We start from the raw sequence: 24197 nt of genomic DNA on the forward strand, positions 1-24197 counted from the left end.
TGGCGAATCAAGGGGATCAGCCGGCCTCCGCCGCCTGGTACCTCTACTACTCAATCTAGAGTGTGACGGAGACTAAGTAACTCCTATGTTAACTTATAGTCACTCCCTCAAACTTAGTATGGAGCCTAAAAGGTATGAGTCGTCCGCCTGTTTTTCGCAAACAGGGGCTCTCAACCACTACTCCTGCTAGGTTAACAACTTATGAGTTAAAAGCCAACAAACATTGGCGAATAAAGGGGAACAACCGGTACCCACTGCTTGATACCTCTACTACTCAGTTCCTTGGCAACTAAGTAACACTCATGTTCACTTGGTCAGACCACTTTCCTACTTGGTTAAATTTACAAATGACAGGACCGCCTGCCTAAAAAGGATCCAGTCTTTAAAATAGTTCGAATACCGATTGAATAAATGGCCGACTGATCGTCTATCCTGGAAACAGACAACCAGTCGTCCAGGGGCATAGGCGGCGTGACTAACTATCCGTACCTGTCTGCAACTATCGGCCATGTAAAACAGTCGGTCTAGTGAACAATTGGATATTAGAATATTCAATACTTAGACAAATTTGAAGCAAAACAAAAATTCATTAAAAAGAAGCCGGTCATTAAAGACCGGCAAAATATTCAAAGCCCCGGCCCCCTGGCCGGGTAAATACAAAACAAACGGCACGCAGGCCGTGGAAAGAATACATAAAGCTTAAGAAGGGGGCAGATCTTCAATATTAGCAGCTGCCGCCTGGTCAGCACTCTTCTTGCTGGACTCGGCTTCAGCTGCATCCTTTTTTGATGCATTACCCCCAAGCGGCACAAGCGCCACTACCGGCTCCTCCTCCTCCAACGCCTCTTCCTCAGCAGCCGCCAGGATCTCTTGATTATATGTATCAGAACACTGGCGGTACGTTTTTTCCCATGAGGCAAAGTCGGCATTGGGGAAGAGGCGGCCCCAAGTCATGCGCTGGATTTGAGCGGAGTCTTCCATCATCTCCCGGACCAGCTCTTTCTTCTCTTGCTCGGCCTTTTCCGAGAGCTCCTGAGTAAGACTCTTCTCCTGGGTCACCAGGCGTTCCTTTACGTTGGCCAAGGATTTCTCCAAGGCTTCGTATGAGTACATCTTTAGGCGAAGAGGTTTCAGCTCGGCCTTGAGATTTGTAATGGTTGCCTCCAGCTCGCCATTCCTCTTCTGGGCCGCCTCTAACTGAGCCCGAACAGCGGCGGATTAATAAAGAATATCAATGGTCAGAACTTCATTTTGGGCAATTTGAAACATTGCCTTATCACAGTTGGAGGCGGCCATAGCTTTTGCTGTCTTTACCTCTTTGTACCATTTCCATAATTGGGGTTGGTTATGAAGGATGCTTTTTGGAAATGTTTGCAAATTGACCTCTGTTTCCCATCACTAGATTCCGTCTTGTCAAACGTGAGGAATTCCGGCCAAACTAGACTCCGTTTCTTTCCTACAGCTTGAAATCCAGATTCCATAGTGCTCACATTGTTGTTGTCAACTGTAAGTTCAGGATCAACGACTTCTTCCTCTTGTGTACGAACATTGGCTTCTTCCTCTGGTGTACACTCATCCACACTCATCCTCTATTCCCTCTGGTGAATAATAGGCTCGTCGTAAATAATATGATCATCCATTGTTGCAAAAAAAGCAAGAATAACATCAATAATAATATTTAAACTAATGAAAAAGGGAAAATCAACCTTCTGTTTTTATATACATTCAAAAATTGATAATAAGTAATCAGTAAGTATTTTGGGCAGCAATTGTGAGATAATTTCAATAATATCATCGTTAAGAAATTATCAAAGCTGAGAGTGCAGGGTGGAAATCTGAGAGGCTGGTATTATTAGGCATACTTCATATCAGGGTGGAAATCTTGAAAGCTTGAATATCATATAGTTTTCTGCAATTACAATTTAGTAAACAAAATCATCTTCCTCATCCCTTAAATTCTTTCATTAATGATGTCCAAGTTAAGATAAATTTTAGCAAATGGTACAAAGAGGTCAACCTAAATGAGAAATATAAGGACAAACAGGTGATACCGATTTTCAATCAAACAGGCAGTTAGATGAGTCCTAAATGCAATAACATCTTTTCAAAAAGGACATGTATGAGTGTATGACACATAAAGAACAATATGCTAGCCAAACAACATATATCATGGCTGTGCATCATATCAGATAAATAAAGCATGGAAGCTTTTACTCATTAAACAAGTAAACAACAATGTACAACTTAAAATGTATACATAACAGGATTATCAAACTAATTGAGATGGAGGTATAACTGCGTGACTGTATGACTACATGATGGAAAGTAACCATACATTGACTACACTGATAATTAAAGTAACCAAAGTGTGACTTCAAAAACACAGGAATGAATTGGAATTTATCAACAGTTGATTTTATTGGGGCTACCTTAACGTAATGTCTCAAGAACCCTAAATTGGCTATCTTTTCAAAAAGCTTAAATCTGATAATCTGAAATTCAGAACTAAATTGAGAAATTAATTGATATTCAATAATCTAAAAAGAAAATCTTTACCTCAAAGGTCGGCTTCAATGGAGGAGAGAAAGCTCAGAAGGCGCGCTTCAACTGAGGGAATGGAGAACCACATGCAAATCAAATTAAGCGCACCTCGAGTACAGGAAGCTCATGAATTGGCTTCGTATAAGTGAAAAAAAACCGCAAAATCAAAACCTAATCTCAAAGTATCAAATTAACATCAATAAATCACAGAACTTGAAGAAAATCATAAAATTTGAAACAAAAAACTGCAATAAAGAAGAGGAAGATAGAAAGAGGGAAACCTTGCCTTGCCAGAGCGCTTGAGATCAGATGAGTAGCATAAGATTTGAGAAGTCAGAAGAGTGAAGACAAAAGAGAGTGAAAACGGCTAAGGAAGATGAGTAGGTTTTTTTTTTTTTTTTTTTTTTTTTTTTTTTTTTTTTATTGTTTTACTTTTATTTTTGTTTTTTGTATTTTAGAATTTAGTCACTTTACTAGTTTACTACTTTACTTTTACGTTTTACTCTTGGAAATTTGGAGGGAGATTTCCCCCTAACAATTTTGGAGTTTTAGTCATTTGGGGGTTTCCCACAATTTTTAACCAAATTAAATGTTTTATTTTTATTTCCCTCTTAAATTTTCACTTCTAAGTTGTATCTTGGTCAAAATTGAAATTTTGAAAGTTTTTAATTCATCAACAAGTGTGGTCGTAATCTTATATCTGAATAAGAGAATATTTCACTTAATTAATAATACCTCCGTTTTTTAAGTTGACACGTTTTGACTTTATTCACACACTCCTCTTTAACCATATTTTGTGTTTTATATGTAATGAAAAATATAGTTATGTAGGATCTTGTAAAATTCGTTACGATATTTATTTTCAAAATATCAACTTTTCATAATTTTTTATTATCGGTGATTAAGGATATGAATGGCTGAAGTTATGCATTAGCATACATGACTAAAGAAACGTGTCAACTAAAAAGAAACGGAGGAAGTATCATATTGTGTTGTGCACCAATTACCCAACACTCAGTCATTATAAGTTTATAACTGAATAAGTTTTTGTTTTTATAAATATAAACATCAATATATAATGCACGATAATGATCTTATATTCAATCAAAAAGTAATATTCATTTATTACATTAGTTTAGTTGTTTACTTGAGTAGTAGATAGATACAAGCATATTTTCATAAGTGCATACTTCATAATTCATTAGTTCATAATATACTAATAGTGATGAGACATCCTATGAAGTAATTTAGACCGGAGAGTCAGAGACTGAGCTATTAAGTAGCCTGAAAAAGGTTTTGTTGGGTTTCGTAGTGACCCTCACTACGCGGAAAGAAACCCGCCAAGACCCGCCCCCATAATAAATGCAATTAACAAGCAAAACATAATTAAAACACAAGAAAGGATAAAAGATTATACCTTTGACGCGTGCTTCGCTCAACTATGAGCTCTTACTTGAACCTCAAAAATACGAGGTCTCCAACGGGATCGTACCCTCGAACCCGACCCGAGCGTCCTAAGTCTCGAAGGTTAGTCAAGACCCGGACAAATAAAACTATGAGTTTTACGAATCAAGGTTTACTCAAATCAAGAGTTGCCTTTTAATTCCACTCAAGGTTGTGTCTTTCCCAATACTCATGCCTTTGGTATTTATAGGGAAAGGCACCCTTGATTTCCAATCTCCCATCAATGTGGGAGAGTTGGTAAATTCAACAATTTATTTAATTCCAAATTAAATAAATAATTAAATCTATCACAATGCAACAAGTGTCAAGGGGAGAGAGAGAGTTAGGTGAGGACCATGAATAGGTGGGGGGGGGGGGACCATTGCCTTGCTCCCCAAGGCTTTGCCCAAGCCTTGGTCCCCACCCCTTACATAACCGGCATCAAGGGGCTGCTGGGCTGCTGCTAGCAAGCATGCCAGCTAGCACTACCAGCTAGCCCAGCCAACCAGCACAACGCAACAAGCATCAGCCCAGCCAGCCATGCGCGTTGCATGCTGCTGTGCTAGGTGATGCCCATGCTGCGGCGTTGGGCGCTGCTGGCTGCCTAGCACTCCCTATCGCACGCACATGCATACGCCTACCCAGCATGCGTGCTGCTAGCGAGCCACGCATGTTGGGCATCGCCTCTCGTATAGCTACGCACAGCCAGGCCAGCATGCACTAGCACCCGCACACGCACACGTGCTTGGTGCGTGGCATGCGATGGTGCCTACACACACGCACACACGCAAGGCTAGGGCTGCTTGCTAGCTCGCTGTGCTTGGTGTTGCGATGCGAAGGCACGCACGTAAGCACACAGCTCGGTGCTGCATTGCGAGGCTGCTGGGCGATGGTGCACACGCACACACGCATGTGCCTAGCACTGCGATGGTGTTGTGCGAGGTGCTAGGGTGCAGCGATAGTGCCCACGCACATGCACACACACATGGGTGCTGTGCTTGGTGCAATAGGGCTGCGATGGTGCGAGGCATGCACGCACACGCGTATGCGCAAGTGCCCAGCACTGCGATGGCTGTGCTTGGTGCGTGTGGCCTGCCATGCGCGCCTAGGCATGGTGCTAGGGCTGCGATGGCGCCTAGGCATCATGCTAGGTCTGCGATGGCGCCTAGGCACTCATGCCTCGCCTAGCATACCATGGTGCGCCTAGAACACACATGGTGCGCATAGGCTTGCAATGAGCTAGCCTAGCCTAGCTATGGCTGCGCTCATACTTGTTGCTTGTGATTTTGCGACGCTCGGTCTCGACGCCCTAGGCTCGATATCCGACGTCTGTATTCCTAAATCTTTGTCGACTCATTAAATCCTTCGGATTAATTCGTCGTCTCGGATCGGTTGTTCGATTGGGTTCGACTCGAAGGGTTCAGTTAAGATTAAGGTGTAATATTAATTGTACCTTAATATTACTGATCGGAAGCGGCCTCCACCTAGGCATTCTGATCACTTGACCTTACTGAAGAATTAACTCTATAATAATTCTGAACCCTCTATCAGAATAATACACTTGTTGGAAGGACACCATTCCTTTCAATCTCCTACTTGTCCTTCCGGACAAGTGTGCATATAGTGTATAACCCATTTCCTATGTCGCTTAATGTCTCTTCGTGAACTATAAGGTAAGATTCATCGTCATCCTTATTACGTTCAGAAGTGTTTCTTGATCTCCGAGTTCGACTGTCAATAAGCAGATGATTTCTAAAATCCATATGAGCACGACCATGCATTTTCACAGTCTCGCTCATCGAGCGGCCTTGTAAACAACAGACATATTCCCTATTGTTAATAGGGGGACATTCCCAGTCTTACATTGTAAGTTTCTCTTACTAAGAGGACCTAATCTCCCGAGTGTTCCCGTTATGATCCCCAGTTACGACAGACATTAGGCAACATCAAAGAGACTAGTTCTCGAACAAGAAAACTTCACAATACTCATGGTCGAGGAAACGAGTTCCGATAGCTATAATGAGAAATGTACTTATGACAATTTGAATATCTTAAAGTACTCTCATAGGTCGATCTAGTGCAGTTCCAAACTGGCACCTGTGCAAATGATTTATGATCATCATGTCCTTGCAGCACAAGAAACGGTGCTGTAAATCATACTACACACTAATCTCTGGTGGTCATCAATCGTCCATCAGTTAGATGACCTCGATTAGGGATAACTTTCGATTTAAATATTCAATGTTCACTTAATATGTGTTTCTTTATCGAAGACATGGTCTCGATACCCTGTTTTGAATATTTCCATAAATCGAATGGACTCATTATTTAATTCTAAACCACAATTAAATAGCAATGGAGTGAATGATAATTTTGCACAAAAATTAATTACTCCATTAATGAATGGTTTCAATATAGTGTCTTACATTAAAACAACCAGTTTAATTAAAACACATGTACAGGGAATTTCAAAGCAAATCTCCAACGTGCTTGATTCCCATTGCCTCAACGTGCTTGTTGTGTTTCACTTGAGGCAAAGGTTTAGTCAAAGGATCGGCTACATTATCATCCATGCCGATCTTACAAATTCTGATTTCACCTTCGGATTTCCATTCCCTTATCATGTGAAATCGCCTTTGTACATGTTTGACCTTCTGGTGTTCTCTTGGCTCCCTGGCCTGAGTGATAGCTCCATTGTTGTCACAGTAGAGATCTATCGGTCCCTTGATGGAGGGTTTAACACCAAGTTCACTGACGAACTTCCGAATCCAAACAGGCTCCTTAGAAGCTTCTGAAGCAGCCAAGTATTCGGCTTTAGTTGTAGAGTCTGCAGTTGTGCTCTTCTTGGCACTCTTCCAGCTAAATGCTCCTCTATTTAGGCAAAATATGTACCCTGACTGTGACTTGAAGTCGTTTTTGTCAGTCTGGAAGCTAGCGTCGGTGTAACCTTCAACAACCAGATCTTTGTGGCCACCATAAACTAGGAATTTATCCTTGTTTCTTTTCAGGTACTTCAGGATATTCTTAGCCGCAGTCCAATGCTCCTCTCCTGGGTTTGATTGGTATCGGCTCGTAGCACTCAAGGCATACGAGACATCTGGCCTGGTACATATCATGGCATACATGATCGACCCAATTAGCGAAACATATGGAATCTAATCCATTCTCTCTCGCTCAACAGGTGTCTATGGACACTGTTTCTTGCTGAGAGTTACGCCATGGGTCATGGGTAGATGCCCTCTCTTGGCATTCTCCATGTTGAATCGTGCCAGTACTTTATCAATGTAAGTACTCTGGCTCAATCCAATCATCCTCTTAAATCTATCCCTGTAGATCTTGATGCCCAATATGTACTATGCCTCTCCTAAGTCCTTCATTGAAAAGCACTTTCCCAACCAGCCCTTTACGGACTCCAGTAATTTTGTGTTGTTTCCAATAAGCAGTATGTCATCGACATATAGGACTAGGAATGCGATGTCACTCCCACTGACCTTCTTGTATACACAAGATTCATCTAGATTCTTGATAAAGTCAAACTTGCTGATGGCTTCTTCAAATCGCAGATTCCAACTCCTGTTGTCTTGCTTTAGTCCATAAATAGACTTCTTAAGCTTGCAAACCTTTCCAGCATTGCTCGGATTGACAAAACCTTCTAGCTGTGTCATGTACACAGTTTCTTCCAAAATCCCATTTAGGAAGGCGGTTTTGACATCCATCTGCCATATTTCATAATCGTAATATGCAGCAATTACTAGAATAATCTGGATAGACTTTAGCATTGCGACCGGTGAAAAAGTTTCATCATAGTCTATCCCGTGGATTTGTCTATAACCTTTTGCCACCAGCCTAGCCTTGTATATCGATACATTTCCATCCTTGTCTGTCTTTCAATTTGAAGATCCATTTGCAACCAATGGGTGTGTAACCCTCGGGCAAATTCACCAAGTCCCAAACTTGATTTTCAGACATAGAGTCCATCTCGGATTTCATGGCCTCTTGCCATTTAGCAGAGTCGAGGCTCGTCATAGCTTGTTTGTATGTCGCTGGCTCATCTCCATCCATAACTAGGATGTCTTGATCATCGGTTAAGACAATACCAAGGTATCTGTCTGGTTGAGATCTTTGCCGTTGCGACCTACGAAGGGTAATAGGTTGAGCATTTACATTGTCTGTTTGATTTTGACCAATCTTTCCAGCTGCTTCCAAAGCACTTAGATTGTCAGTTTTATCAGGTTGACATTGTTGCTCGTCCTCTCGAACTTCGTCGAGTTTGATTTTCCTCGCACTTGTCATTTTGGAAAGGTGTTCCTTCTCCAAAAAGACAACATCACGAGCAACAAACACTTTGTTCACGGAATTATTGTAGAAGTAACCATAGTTAAAACAACTCTGGTCTCTTATACTTTATCTAAGAAACCATACTTCAAATAAAACTAGTTTCTTATCCTTCTATTTTATATTCCAAAATATAGACCTAAGAGTTGGTTCCTTTGTTTAACCTATGAAACCAGATTAATATTGTGGTTTCTTATGCTAAGAGACCACTTAGATAAAAACCATACAATATATGGTCTCTTAGGCCTATTTAGAATGGTTTCTTTTCCATTTTTTGTAGTTGTGCATCATGCTCTTCATACTTCAAGTACTTGTCACTTTCTCTTTATTTCAATCTCACTACTCGCCATATAAAATGGGTCATAGTGGGGCCAATCCAAAGGAAATCCAAACACAAACAACGTAGTACGAATCAGCAAAAGCTGAGTACATATGAACCTATGTAACTAGAACTCTAGCATGGTCATCCTAACAATAATAATTAAAATATGCTCACCTTACAATCACAAGTTAACTTACCTTTGACTCATAACTAGCAATATTAAATGTTATTGAATAGCTTTGGATATGCATCAAACGAGTTTCCTTCGTTACCTACCCCTTTATAATAAGGGGCCCCTCACTTGGGAGCTAACTGAGCGAGTACCAACTATGTCACATTGGAAATTCCAGCGCATCATAATAATAAAAGAAAGTAGAACATGATGTACCCCTACTAGAAGTTATGGGCAAATATAAAGTTGCATAACTCCCCCCATATGTTCATACTCAAGGTGTATACGTTCCAAGAGTTTAGGTGTGTATCCTCTTACACTTTACGTGATCTTTCAATTTAACATGTGATGACTCCAACCAATCACTCAGGAATACAACACAACAATCATAAACACATACTTTAAAATTAATTTAATTCTTGAATTAATTAGTGAGCACATACAATTTATTTTAAATAAAGGTTCCTTTCCTAGTTTAATTTGGTGCACAAAATTGCACTATTACTACCTTGGTGAATAAAAATGCAATAATAAACTTCCTTGACTCGACGTCAACTTATGTGAGTGAGTAAATTAATAAACTAACTTCCTTGACTCAACTCCAATGATATATGGGTGAGAATAAAATCAAGAATCATGCTCAATAAATTAATATAATTCTAGCTCCTTTCAACATATATAAGTCTTGCTTAATAATTTCATGTTTCCTTGATACTAGAAAATAAAATATAATATCATGAATCATACATAATTCAACTTGTATATATCATGCCTCAAATAATGTGTTCACATACTGGCACATAATTTCATAATCTATCAACAACAATTACAAGCATTTATCAACCAAACATGCTACTAAATCATCACTTGATACATACTTTAAACTCCTAGCATGAAACTACGCACACACAGTTAGTTTTACGCGCATACATACCTTGAATATTGCTTAAATTTGGCCATACTCACTAGAATTTACCTAACACGAAAATTTCTACAAGTAAAAATACGTAACCACAATTAATTCTTTGTGAAGAAAAATTTCCAACAAATTTTAATTATTTCAAACCCTACTAATTATTGTAGACACCCAAAAATGTCTCCTCGAGTAAAGCCTAATGATGAAACAACATTTAATGCCTAATTTGGTCCGGTTCCCGTAACGGGTCTAAGAATTAATTGAATAATCAATTTGTTCTAGTCCAAAATTATTTTTAAAGCCATTTTATCCATTTTTTTAGCCCAAACCATTTTCTTAGAGCATTTTCCCTTTTCATAACTGCAGTCTCGAAACCGAGCAATACTGAATTTTTTTGTCTCATAATTTCATTCAAATCTTTGATGTTTGGATATCCCTTGAAATAAGCTTTATAATGATATATCAGAATCCTAATTTCGATTTGAAACGAAAAAGATCTAATCAAAATACTAAACTTTATCCAAACCTGCCACTATTATACTATTTTGATCATATCTCAAATTTTAAAAAATATTTTAATCTAATTTTAATTGTGTTGGAAAGTAGACTTCCAGAGCTTTCCAACAATAAATTATTTATCTTATTCCGAGTTCTGGATCAAAAGTTAAGATAAAAACAAAAATCGCAAACTACTGACTCGCGTGACACTTTTTCGAAATTCTATACTCTTTAAAAAATCTATCTTCACCCGATTTAATCCTATAAATACCATTCTTATGTCTGATTTTTAGGAGGTGAATTTGACATCCCAACAATTATTTTATATTCCCATATAACCCAAAAGACTTAGACATCAAGCTTAGACATACAATTTCTATTGTTCTAACTTTATCTCTAATCCTACTCAAGTAATTCAAAGTCCAATATAAGATCCGAAGGTTCTCCCTTTTTGACTAGGGCGTGAAACAATAATCGCGAGGGCGAAGTCAATTTTTTGCAACTCTTTAATTTAATTCTTTTGATTTTATTACTTTTTATTGAAGTTACTATCAATTTATTCATGATGTAGTATTCAAAGTTGGGCATTCAGAGTGAGTATTTAATTCTCTTGATATTATGTACTCTAATTATTTTTATTACTTTGATTACTAGTACCATGTTTAGATATATTTTTAATTATTAGTATCATGTTTAGGCGTTATATTCATCATGTTGGTATCATGCCTAGGATTTTATGAATAATTATTTAGTATCATGTTTAGGATGCTTTTAATTCGTTTCTATAATTATTATCGAGTTGCTTCCAGTATTTTTATGCATGTTTATTTAATATATATGATTTATTCTATTTCTTTGATCACCTATATATTACATTTTAATTGGGAATATGTAATTGAAAATCACCTAATAAGATAATTTGAACAACCGGTTTATGTTACAGTAATCTTGTTGCTAAATTCAAGTGATCACAATAATTAGAATTATATGTGCATTAAATATTCAACCAACTTATATTAATTAGTTTGGAGTGAATTAAATCTCGTTTGTATGTCTTTTGGGTTGCAATTAATACATCACTATAAGAATCAAGTAGAGGCCAATAAGGGCGGCATTGGGTTCATGAATTAATCCGTACCATCATCCCCAAATATCTAGTTATGGTTCTGGACCACTATGGAGTTAATAATCTCATGGATTATGAATGGGGTGTAACCTTCATGGATCAAATCGTTGTAGCCTTTCGATTTGTCCCTTTTTGTAGTTGTCATTAATGATCCATGAACGGTTAACAAGTTCCTTACAAACTTGTTGGCAACTCCCTACTTTTTGTCCCTATCGTTATATGTCAAATCCAACTTCCTATGATTTCCAAGCATATTCATGTATGCTCCACGTAGGCGCACTTCGTGCGACGCCTACAATTTGGCGACCCCACTGGGGATCAAACCCAGAATCACCTGGGATTCTTGGTTACTTATCGATTTGAGTGATTGGTATTCAATTAAGATGAGTGGATGAGACTCAAAAGATTCTTAACATGTATTTTTGAAACTTAATTGACATTGTCTCATATGCATTATCTGTATTAGGGGGCACCTGGAATCGTCTATGGTCCCCGAAACACGTTGATTTTAGGTTTACCTTTTTTCCACACAAGTACGTGCTCTATATATGTGGTTAGCCATGGGGATTTATGCTTTACCGACCTAAAAATGCTTAAGGCAATAAGGGTCAGTATTAGATGTTAAATCCACCGAGCCACGGAGTTAGGTTTGATTTCATCACGAACCAACGAAGCAGTTTGAAAGCATATGCCCTCAAAAGTTAGACTGCCTTGTTTTTGCACCAAAACTCTTAACCGTGATAGCTGTTGGACAACCTATATGACCGACCTTATTATGAACATAGATCATTGGTTAAGTTGTGGAACTTCATTGCATCATGTGCGACTATGTGCTTACTTGTGTATTTTGGCATGTTTTTTCCAAATAACCGTTATAGGTTCGTATTTTAATTATGTGAATATACTAATTTATTATAGTGGAGTCATAGGAATCCTCTTTTATTTTTGAGTCACTTCGGAATTTTTATTCTCGTATCATGTACAAGCGTCATTTTGTTTCGGTCATAGTCGGCGTTATAGAAAGAGTTACTTGTCTTTCTACTTGTGGATCTGTAGCCTTGGATTTTATCTTTCATTTGGCATTGGTTTTGTCCTAATCGGAGTCACAGATCAAAAGTTCTGATTGAAATACGAAAGTTTTTCCAGTTTAGGAACTCTATGATTTATGCTGGAGGATCAGTTTCTATCTTTTCGTGTCAATCTCGTCTAAATTTAAGTTATAACCAATCTTCCACTTTACATAGGATTCTAATTCATGCCAAGATAGGATTGTAGATTTTTTTATCTTATTATCTTATTTTTCTTATCTCATTGTCCTAACTCTTGTAGAATTCTAGTGCTCCATGTCAAACTCTTAAGACATAGAAATTTTAGAATTCTGATCCTATAATTGTTATATCTTAAGAGTCCTCTTCCATCTCAAATTCCTATATTTTATCTTTTATTTTATCATCTTTATTTTTACTATCCTCTTTATTTTTTTTCTTCTCATTTCCCATTCATTCTAATTCTATCTTCCTCATTCCCAATCGATTTTAATTTTATCCATCATGTCTTGGTCAAGCAATGAGTTAAAGTCAAACCTTCTAGTCAATCCTTGTAAAGTCGTAGGTGTAACGAGTAAAGCTCATTTATTTATAAGCTTCATCTTCCAAGTCCATGTCCACTCTCACGTTATAGTTCATTTTTGGTCCTTTGAGTCATTTGGTCTTTATGTGTGTTCGTTCATACGTCGCACCTAGATCTAAGGTCATATTACAAGTCTAAAATAACTCACTTTATCACTCACAAATCGAGTTGAGTCGTCCACACACCATGTTGAGTCGAGTCATCGCATTCACTTTTGTTACAGTAAAGTCATGCACATCGTCTTTTATGATCGTATTAGGAGCATGCATGGTTTTCATTACGTCTTCTAAAGAACAAGTGGAGTGTGTCTTCTCTTGTTGAGACTATTTCAAAATATTTCTTTTTATCATCTCCCTTTCATTCTTTATTTGAGTCGAGTATCAAGTCGTTGCTGAGTAAGTTGACACATTTCTACAACACTTGGTTAAAAAACAAGAGTAGATTGGTTCGAAGAAGTTTCGCATCACCAGCACATGAGGCGAGATTAAGTTTCAAGATTTCATTTCTTTTTTCCTCTTTTGTTTTAACCTCTTACCTCTTAATGAGTCTAGCATAGGTCCCCCTTATCCTTTGATACTATGTGTCTCTTTTACACTCGATGTTTTCTTTTTACGGATTTTTCACCATATACCCCTAAGGTTTTTTTTTACTCACCATATACAATTTTTTTTTCAAATTCACCATATACCCCTGAGTTTAACAAAAATGTTACAAAATTCCCAAATGACTAACGGATACCAGCTGACGCCTTTTTGCTTCCTCTCAACCACACACACCCCAATCCAAAACCCCCCTTTTCTCCCTCGAAAAACCCTCCCCTCCCCACCTCCGGCTTCCTAACTCCCATCCACGTGCCGACGAACCCAAATCGCTTTTCCCCCTGCAAACTCCACCCCCTGAACCACCACGCTAAAACCCTAAAGTAAAAAAACCCCAAAATTAAAATTTGGGTGGAGCTTCGATTTGTCCTGTTCTTGGACATAAATTGCTGCTACTACTTGGCGTTAATGGATAGGTGTGAGGTGCGAGGTGGGATGTTGTAGTGTCGGTGATGGTGGCTGCACAATTGTTGTTGGCTTGTTGCTGTTGTTGTTTGCCGGCTGTTGTGCGGTTTGTTGCGGGGAGCAGAGAGTGTAAAAGAGTGCGGCAGGCTGGTGGTGTTTGATGGGTTGGTTGCCGCTTCAGTTGGTGTTGCCGTGGTTGGGCAGTGGTTTGCGAAGGTGGTTTAGTTGAGGTGTTGCTGTGGTGGTTGGGGTAGCGTGAGGTAGAGGACTTAGAGGTGGTGCTTTCTTTTTTCTTTTTTTTTTCCTGAAATTTTTTAAAGCTTTTTTTTATAAGAATTAATTAATTAATTTAAATAACAACCAATAACATGCTGCCACATGGCATAATTAATTCTAATGACAAATAAAATTAACTGTCATTAGTCACTAAGGGTACTTGGTGACATTTTTGTGAAACTCAAGTGTATATGGTGAATTCAAAAATTTTTGTGGGTATATGGTGAATAAAAAAAAAAACTCAGGGGTACATTTATGGTGAAAAATCCGTTTCTTTTACCTTCCATCATTTCATGAGCATTTATTTCCTTTGCATATGATGATTTTATTTCATTTAAAAAAAAATACAGAAAAAAGAAAAAAAATCATTGTCGAACTATGCACAAAGTATACCAATGATAGGAGACAACCTTTAGCTATATCATTTTCCTTAACCCTTCAAACGCATATCATTTTTTTCTCAGCTACTTTGAGCATCGTCTAACGGTTGACCTTTTATTTTTTCAACCCACATCTACCTAACCTTGGGATGGGAAGGTGTGCCATATGTGTAATTTACAAAAAAACAAGTAGTAATAATAATAATAATAATAATAATAATAATAATAATAATAATAATAATAATAAAAACAATGTACAAGGGCAAGTGTTCAATGTCTTTGATATGAACACGTCTCTAACCGTGTCTCACATCGCCTGCTTGGTACCGTGCTTGAGAAACATGAATGCTAAGTGAGTGATGGACCGCATGATCCAGTATTGCTCACATTGATTAAAAAGAATTATGCAAAATAAAAATTCAAAGCAAAATAAACAAAAGCAAAGTTCAAAAATGAATAATCAAACTTGCAAAAGTTCAAATTCGAAAAACACAATTGCACATCTCAAGGGGCTTATCTTGGGTCTTGAGACTTTCATCCCTTCTTCTTTAATCTTTAGCCTTACCACGTTGCAACCCTCAAAATACCTCTTTGAGGTGTACACACACTTGTGCGAAGTTTGGCTAGAGTTATGTTCGGCTTGATTCCTAATGTATACGTAGGCCACCTCACATCGAGGTGCGGCCATAATCATTATCACATTTACATTCATGCATGATCATATTCAAAAGACTTCCAATGCTCATCCCTTCCATGTAGAGCTAGACTTGGGGGCTTGAACCCACATTATTAGCCTACTTTGCCTAAAGAGTCATCACCTTTTGACTCTTCTCAAGTCATTTATTCCATGACCATAGCCTTTACGGCCTAACCTTAGTTTCACTTTCACACGCATCACACATACATACATAGCCAAATCATCCTTCCTTTAGGAGCCTTTTTCATGAAATATTGATTCAACATTAAGCATGCCTCATCGTCTTCCGAGTCAGGCATCAACATAATCGATCACATAATTCAGCATAGTGTTCTTAGTCCCCTGGCCTAAGTAACACAAATACGTTCACCAGGCGAGCATTATTCTCAACTCGAAAGATTTGATCCTTACAAAGCAAGCAACACCTCCATTCGATTTGGCTCACTCATACTCGGCTCATGTTTTTTTTTCATTTATTTTCTTTTTGGGGAAGCTCTTAAACTTTTCCTTTTCAATTTTCTTTTCTTTTGGGGGAAGTAAAAAAAAAACTTTTCCACTTTTTATCATCTTTTCTTTTTGGAGAAATCCAAAAATTCTTCTACATTACCCTCCACTTGCTACAAAAATAACGGATGTTTTTTGCATTTTCAGTTATTTATCCTTGTCTTTGCTTGCATACATTCACATACACTTTCACATAGCTTAATTCATACATAGTCGTATACACACCACACGCAATACGTCATACACAAGTCATTCGTAAGTCAGTCATGTCAAGTCAAGTCGATCAGCTGTCGAGTCTTGAGTCAGTCATCCTACCGTTTGAGTCTCTCGGTAGAGCTCTCTTTTGCGGGGCTCAGTACATCAATCATTATCTATACAGTAAGACACACTTGACTTGAAGGCATTATCATCATCATCGTGATTAATCATCATTTCCATCATCATCATCATCATCATCATCATCATCATTATCTTTATCATCACTTCCATCATCATCATTATCTTAATCATCATTTTCCATCATCATCACTATCTTAACCATCACTTTTCTCATCATCATTATCTTTATCATAACTTTCATCATCATCACCAATATCTATACAATTAGACACACATGACTTGAAGGTATCGAGCAACACCTATACAGTCAGATACACATGATTTGAAGGTGCCACTACCATTATCATCATCATTATTTCAATATCTATATAGTCAAATGCACATGCCTTGAAGGTATCGAGCAACACCTATACAGTCAGACACACATGATTTGAAGGTGCCACCACCATTATCATGATCATCACCAATATCTATACAGTCAGACGCACTTAATTGAAGGTATCAAGTAATGCCTATACATTCAGATATATATGACTTGATGGTGCCATCATCATCATTCATAGCTTCTATTTGGAGACAATCGAACTACTTATATAGCTTATGTTTGGAGACAATCGAGCATTCTAGTGATGTCCTGCAGGCGTACTGAATTACTACTCATCTGCCGGCAATGTCCAACAGGCGTAGTGAATTGTCCGTCATCATTTTAGGCGATGTCCTAGGGGCGTAGTGAATCATCTTTGTTACGAGCTTCTCGAGGCACGGAGGTTTGTGATTTATCTCTTCGACAATGTCATACGGCGTAATGAATTGTCAATCATCCGCAAACGTCCTACGTGCGTAGTGAGTCATCAATCTATTTTGACAGCAAAGTCTTACGGGCGTAATGAGTTGCCATTCATCGAGCGATGTCTTGTAGGCGTAATGAATCATTCATCATCTTTTCTGACAATGTCCTACTGGTGTAGTGAATTGTCACTCATACATCTAGTAGTGTCCTACGGGCGTAGTGAGTTGTCAATCATTTCTTTGGCAACATCTTATGGGCGTAACGAGTTGCCAATCATTCATTCATCCGGAAATGTCATGCTGGCGTAGCGAATTGTCAATTATCATTCGACAATGTCCTACGGGCGTAGCGAGTTGTTAATCATTCATTCGACGATGCCATACGTGCGTAGCAAATCGTCATCTTTTCATCATTCATTTTTTCCACATTCAGTGAGTTGCTCGAGGTGTAGGAGCTCACGGTAGATTTCTCAAAGCGCAGAAAGTTACCACACGTATTTGGTGCCGACGCACTGGTGTTAGATACGCATCTCTATCCCTTTACTCTTTTATTTGTTGAACATTTTAAAACATTCTCCGTCCCTATCGAGTACTTTGACTTCCATTTTCGAGACTTGCGTCTCTACAAACTCAGTCAAAGTGGGGGCTTCTGTAGACACCTAAAAATGTCTCCCTGACCAAAGCCCAATGACGAAACAAACTTCATTGCCTAATTTCGTCCGGTTAGCGTAATGGGTCTAAGAATTATTTGAATAGTTCTTTTGTTTTATTCCAATATTAATTTTTAAGCCAATTTATCCATTTTGTTATCCAAACCATTTTTTAGCCCATTTTCCATTTTCATAACTGCAGTCCCGAAATCGAGCAAAGCAGATTTTTGTGTCTCATAATTTTTATCCAAATCTTGGATGATTGGATAGCCCTTGAAATAACTTTTCCAATTTAAAATGAAAAGGTAAGTGAAAAATACTAAACTCTATCTAAAACTGACACCATTCTACTATTTCGATCATATCTCAAAATTCTACAAAAGTGTTTAACCTGATTTCAATAGGGATGGAAATTAGAATTAAAGAGCTTTCCAACGATATATTATTTGTCTTATTCAAGTTTTGGATCAAAAGTTATGATAAAAACAAAAACTGCAAATCTGATGACCTTTAAAATTCTATCCTCTTTCAAAAATCTATCTTCACACGATTTAATCCTATAAATATCACCCTTATTTCTGATTTTTAGGACGGAATTTGAAATCCCAATAATTATCTTTTAATCCCATTCAACCCAAAAGGCTTAGACATCAAGCTTAGACGTATAATTTCTATTGTTCTAGCTTTATTTCTATAATTATTTAGTGTCATGTTTAAGATGTTTCTAATTCATTTCTATAATTATTATCGAGTCGCTTCCGATATTTTCTTGCGTGTTTATTTAATCCATACGATTTATTCTATTTCTTTGATCACTTATGTATTTGTAGGGAAGTTTTCAACTCCTTGAGCCCTACTATGGTTCATGCTTTTAGGCATGGCGGCGTTCCAAGGAAAATAAGCTAGAGAAAAAGAGTCGCCAACAAGTTTTAAGAACTTGTAAACCGTTCACTGGTGTGAAGGTTACTCCCCATTCACGATCACAGAGATTGCTAACTTCATAGTGGTCCAGAACCATGACTTGATGTTCGGGGATGATGGTATGAATCCAACTTAAAAGAGATTGAACCCGCCCTAGATAGGCCTCTACTTAATTCTTATGATATTCATGTGCGCTTTTCGATTAACATATATACATCAAGTTAATCCTAAACCTGTTTAGTCTGTTGGTTGTTTATTAATGCATAATCAAATCTATTATTGGTGATCACTTGAATTAAAATCATATAAACCAAAATCAAATTATTAATTATCTTATTAGGCGTTATTTTGATTAAAAATTCCATTTAAACCTTCAAAAAGGGGCGTGATCAAGCAATAGCAATAAATCATGAATATTCAAGCAACATATGATCAATATAACAATCATCATCATTAAAATAATCGTTAATAGTAAGATCCTAGGCATGATACTAAACAGATTAATAACAAATCCTAGCATGTCACTAATAACAAAATCAAAGCGTTATCCTAAACATGATATTAGAAATCATAATAACATCCTAAAAATGATACTAGGAATCAAAATAACATTGTAAACATGATTTCTATTCCAAAATCAAATAATAATAATAAGGGTGTTTAAATTACTCACTTTGATGCCACAACCTTTTTGCTATTAAAACAATACACACGTTAGTAAACTTTAAGAAAGTTAAATCAATAAAGCAAATAAATCAAATATGAATTGAAATATGGATTCGGGACCAAACCCTCAGAACTATCAACCTTTCACGTTGAGGTCGAAAGCAATGTCGAGGACGGTTTAGAGTATTCGAATCTCGCGAAGGAGGTATTGTGGATGATTTAGATGTATCAAGGATGTGTTTAGGCTAAGAACATAGATGATGATGGGAGCTAGATGATTATAGCTTGTGATTTATGGTTCTAGCTGACTTGAAAACGGGAAAAACGACCTCTATTTATAAGGAAAAAAGAGAGTCTACACGATCAGAATTGATCAGAATTTGAATTGGACTAAAACTGATTTTGAAGCGGGGCGATAGAATTATCGCGATGCGCCAGTGCTTATCGCGGCGCAATGGGGCTTATGTTTCGCTTTGGTTCTGTCATTTTTGCAATGATTCTGAAGATAATAAAGTCGTATGAAATTTGATTTCTAATAGAATTATGAGTGTGAAGCATTTCCGAATGTCTTTGAATTTGATCGGGATAAGGACTATCAAAAGAGAAGTTTTATTTGGATTCGAACTCTTTCGATCTTTATCTTTTCTGGAAGGATTGATAAGAACCTTCTAGTGATTTCTAAAAGAGTACTAATTGGTTTAGGATTAGGAATAAGATATTTGGAACCTCATATGATCATTGGGTCGTAGGCAAGGTGGACGCAGGCTCGGTTTAGTATTTTGGCCATAACTTATTCATTTTAAGTTGAATTTAGGCTTATAATACATCGTTGGAAAGCTCTTTTCAAGCCCCATACAACTAAGAAATAATTTGACCAGATGATGGACCAAAATAATCTAGTTTGGACGTTTTATGATTTGGACACGAAATGAATGATTTTAGGGACACAAAATGAATAATTTTGGATTAAAACATTATAAGAAAGGTTAGGGGTATGGTTAAGGCTTAAGTAAACTTCACGATACTCTTCAACTTTTTACCGATCTCGTTAATCAAAGACGTGAAAGGTACTCATCATCGGGTTTGGTTTTTGGGGAGACAAAATAATCAGGTGTCTACAGTATTGCATTTTGATTGGGAATATGTAATTGAAAATCACGCCTAATAAGACAATTTAGACAACCGGTTTAGGTACTAGTAATATTATTGCTAAATTCAATTGATCACAATAATTAGAATTATTTGTGCATTAAATATTTAACCTACTTAGATTAATTAGTTTGGAGCGAATTGAATCTTATTTGTATGTTTTTTGGGTTGCAATTAATACATGTCACTATAAGAATCGAGTTCATGACTCAATCTGTACCATCATCCCTGAATATCCAGTTACGGTTCAGGACCACTATGGAATTAGTAATATCATGGATTATGAATGGTGGTGTAACCTTCATTAATCAAATCGTTGTCGCCCTTCGGTTCGTCCCTTTTCGTGGTTGACTTTATTGATCCATGAACGGCTTACAAGTTACGTACAAACTTGTTGGCGGCTTCCTACTTTTTGTCACTGTCTTTATATGTCAAATCTACTTCCTATGATTGCCAAGCATATTCACATATGCTCCACGTAGGCGCATTCGTGCGACGCCTACACTAATTAACCCAATTTAATGGTTTAAAAAGCCTTAAAACCTTTTCTTTATGTGGGTACTTAAAACTCATTCAAAAAGTCTTAGTTTTGATGATATGTTGGCGTAGGCTAAAAATACACAACTTGCTCACAAACACTAATGAGATGCAATTATTTTTTTTATTGTGAAAGTTTTTAATTGAAATAGTAATAAGATGGATAGAAACCTTGATTGCCTCGAATATAAGGGGTTTCACTCGGCCTCGATCTTATGAGAAGTGGACGCACCACAATAGCAACGCTACTTAATTAACTCAAAAACACAAAATTGATTTTATTCTTAGATAAAGAAAATAAAGGAAACACCATTGAGGAAAATAAAAGATAAAAATCCTAAAAACTAATCCTATCTTAAAATATTATCTTAATCTTATATTAGGAAAATTAAATTCTATCAACTTAAAATAAGACAATTTTATCAAGTCAAACTCATAATCCTACTAATCATGCATAACTTTTGGATTGACATTACTCAACCTCGCGATTAATAGACGACTCAAAAAAAAAATCAACTAAAAATATATTGATACTAAACAAACTATATTGGTGCTATTGAATATGCATCAAACTCCCCCTCTTGAAATCAACCTTGTCCTCAAGTTGGCGCAAAACATGGAATTAAATCGGTAGCATTGAAAGAAACACAAATTCCTTATCCAAGTAGAATTTGATAGGTGTCAAGATTACAATGATGAACGATCTTAAATGGACCTTCTTCTATGGTAGTGTTTATACCTTTATTGTAGACCTTTTGTGTGCCTACGGAAAGCCACACATAATCACCAACACTAAAGGGAGACTTGTGATGAAGAGCTAGGAGATGATCTTCTCATTCTTGCTTCGTACCCCTCTTGTACATGTTCTTGGACTCATATTAACGTGCATAGTCCGAACAAGCTGCCATAGTACCAACCACGTCTCCAACCTTAACCATATCTTGGGTTTTGGTAGTTGTTTCCTCTTTGGTAGCCACGGGTTGTGGTGGTAGTGGTTGGAGTCCAATTCTCCCACCTTTGCAATGGTGTATACATTAGTCTTGCCAAAGTGAATGGCATCATGATCCCATTTCCATGGTCGTTGACATAGGGAAAACTAGGTCATTGACTAATCCCCCCTAAGGTCAAACAAAATTTATAATCACTTAACAAACCTAAATACAAGTATAGAGGTAAGTCAAGGGTCGATCCACTAGGAACGGTTATGCTCAAGTGCTTTCAATCTATACCTAAGCTAGATCGAAGTCAAAGGTATGGGAAAAGGAGGTAACCAATACTAGCTAACTACAAGAGCTAAGAAAACAAACTAAACAATAGGGAATGGGGATCCACATGCATTCATGATAGTGAAGCTAATTAGGGACCAAGCAATTCAAGCAATGTAAAGGCAAATAGTAGGATCAATTTGGAGCATTCAATTAATCATCCTTATACTCTCTAACCTGGATTCCTCTAGTGCTAACCAACAAGAAGAAACATAACCAAATTCTCAACCAATTATGATCAAACCAATAGGCCATGTCAATTGATTCAATCATGCAATCAAGTTTAACATCATTGTTAACTACTCCAATCAAATTAAACAACATGCAAACCTCTATCAATCAATTTAACTACAACATAAGAACTACTCAAATTCCCAAATCAATCTCAATAATCAATTAAGCATGCTTTACCCAAACCCTAGCAAGAAGATTTACTCACTAATTATTATCATTAAATTCAACCAAACAAGCAATTTAAAGCATGAATCAACCAAAATTGAAGAAAAACTACAGTAATCAAAGAGTCATCAATCAACTAAACTAAATCAAATAAGTAATTAAAGAAAGCAATAAAGATGAGATAGAGTAAGAAATGCTCATTGAATAGTTGAGAAGATATCCAAAGCAATTGTCACACTTGATTCTTCAATCTCTCAATTCTCCATTGATTTTCCTCACTTTCTCTCTCTTAAATTACTCCTAAAATAAGCCTAATCTAGAGAGAGAAGCTCTCAACCTAAGCCTAATTATCAAAAAGGAAAATAAAATGAAGTATTTTAAAGCTATTCTAAAAGTTCAAGTTATAAAGAGGAATCCCCGAGCTATTTATAAGAAAAATATTAATAGTGGAAAAACACAAGCAGGGCTACTCGGGTAGGTGGTCGGGCGCGATCGCGTGGGAAGGCTTGACGGAGCAAACCTATTTTTGGGCTTAAGTAGTTGGCCGAGTATTTTGTTCGACCTATAGCATAAGAGAATTGCCGCACCACGACAACAAGTGCCGCAACACGGTGCTAGGCGCCGCGCCACGGCACAACAACTTGAACAGCGGTGCCCAGCTCCAGCCTTTGGAGTAGTGACGGCACACAACATGCATGTTGTCTTAGACGACTTAGGCAAGCATAAGATCTTGCCCATGAAACTTTGCCTTGACTTTCAACTTGGTTTGCTTTGCTCTAACTTCCCAGAATTGGTTTTGTTTACTTTTGAAGCTCGTGTTGGGCATCCTCTTGGACATTTGAGCCTTGAAAAATCCTAACACACCTACAAAAAAGGTCAAACAAAACGAAAAGTGAAAGAATAGCCGAGAAATGCTTAAAAAGAATAATAAAACCATTAAAAACATGCATTTCTCTAAACTAACACACAAACACGCAAAGCAAGCATTATTACCTAAAAACTTAACTAAAAAGGCTAAGAAACAAGCATAAACAAAAGATGAAACCTACCCTATGAGTGCCATAAATGACCCTCATTAGTCATCCTAAAAGTAATGAACAAACATCCATCGGAATGATATTGCACCATACTTTACCTTTGAACGTACCAATTTCAAAATTAACCAACGCTTGTTCGTGGCTAGAATTACGCCATAATTATTAACCCAATCAAGTTTGTAAGGTTATGAATAAGCTCGTTGTTGAAAATTAAAAATATCAACCATCTTCTTTGATGCAACATTAGTAGTAGCTCCACCATCAATAATTTAAGAATAAGTTTTACCATTAATGGAGCACAGTGATCGATAAAAATTATATCTTTGCTCCTTATCTTTCTCAAGAATTGGTGCAACATGTAAGAGTGGATGAAGTACCAACACATCCCTATCATCAGGTTCTGGTGACAACATGGGAATGGCATGGTGATCCCCCGCGTAGTCCTTAACGTCCTGCTCCTTCCCTTTAAAGTCACGGGCTAGCGGTGAAGAGCAAGTGCATGCCTGCTCATCTTCGTGAAGCTGTGATATTAATGCAAGATTATCGGAAAGGGAGATTAAGACTTTTGACGGGCAATCTGACTGTAGCCTTTACAACGATAA

The 24197-nt window shown here is 37.3% G+C and overlaps 1 long non-coding RNA gene across 2 annotated transcripts; it reads right to left on the reverse strand.

Annotated features, from left to right (window-relative positions):
• Window positions 1-1331: 1331 nt before the first annotated feature.
• Window positions 1332-3285, reverse strand: LOC110686497. Of its 2 annotated transcripts, none has more exons than XR_002504219.1 (3): window positions 2823-3285; window positions 2557-2712; window positions 1332-1598 (listed from the first exon to the last, which is right to left on the reverse strand). It is a non-coding gene; the product is annotated as an uncharacterized LOC110686497 (long non-coding RNA). The 2 variants fall into 2 exon arrangements; XR_002504218.1 differs by having other exon boundaries at window positions 2557-2676; window positions 2823-3270.
• Window positions 3286-24197: the final 20912 nt, after the last annotated feature.

This window comes from Chenopodium quinoa, unplaced genomic scaffold (assembly GCF_001683475.1).
Source record: "Chenopodium quinoa cultivar QQ74 unplaced genomic scaffold, ASM168347v1, whole genome shotgun sequence".
Lineage (NCBI taxonomy): Eukaryota > Viridiplantae > Streptophyta > Magnoliopsida > Caryophyllales > Amaranthaceae > Chenopodium > Chenopodium quinoa.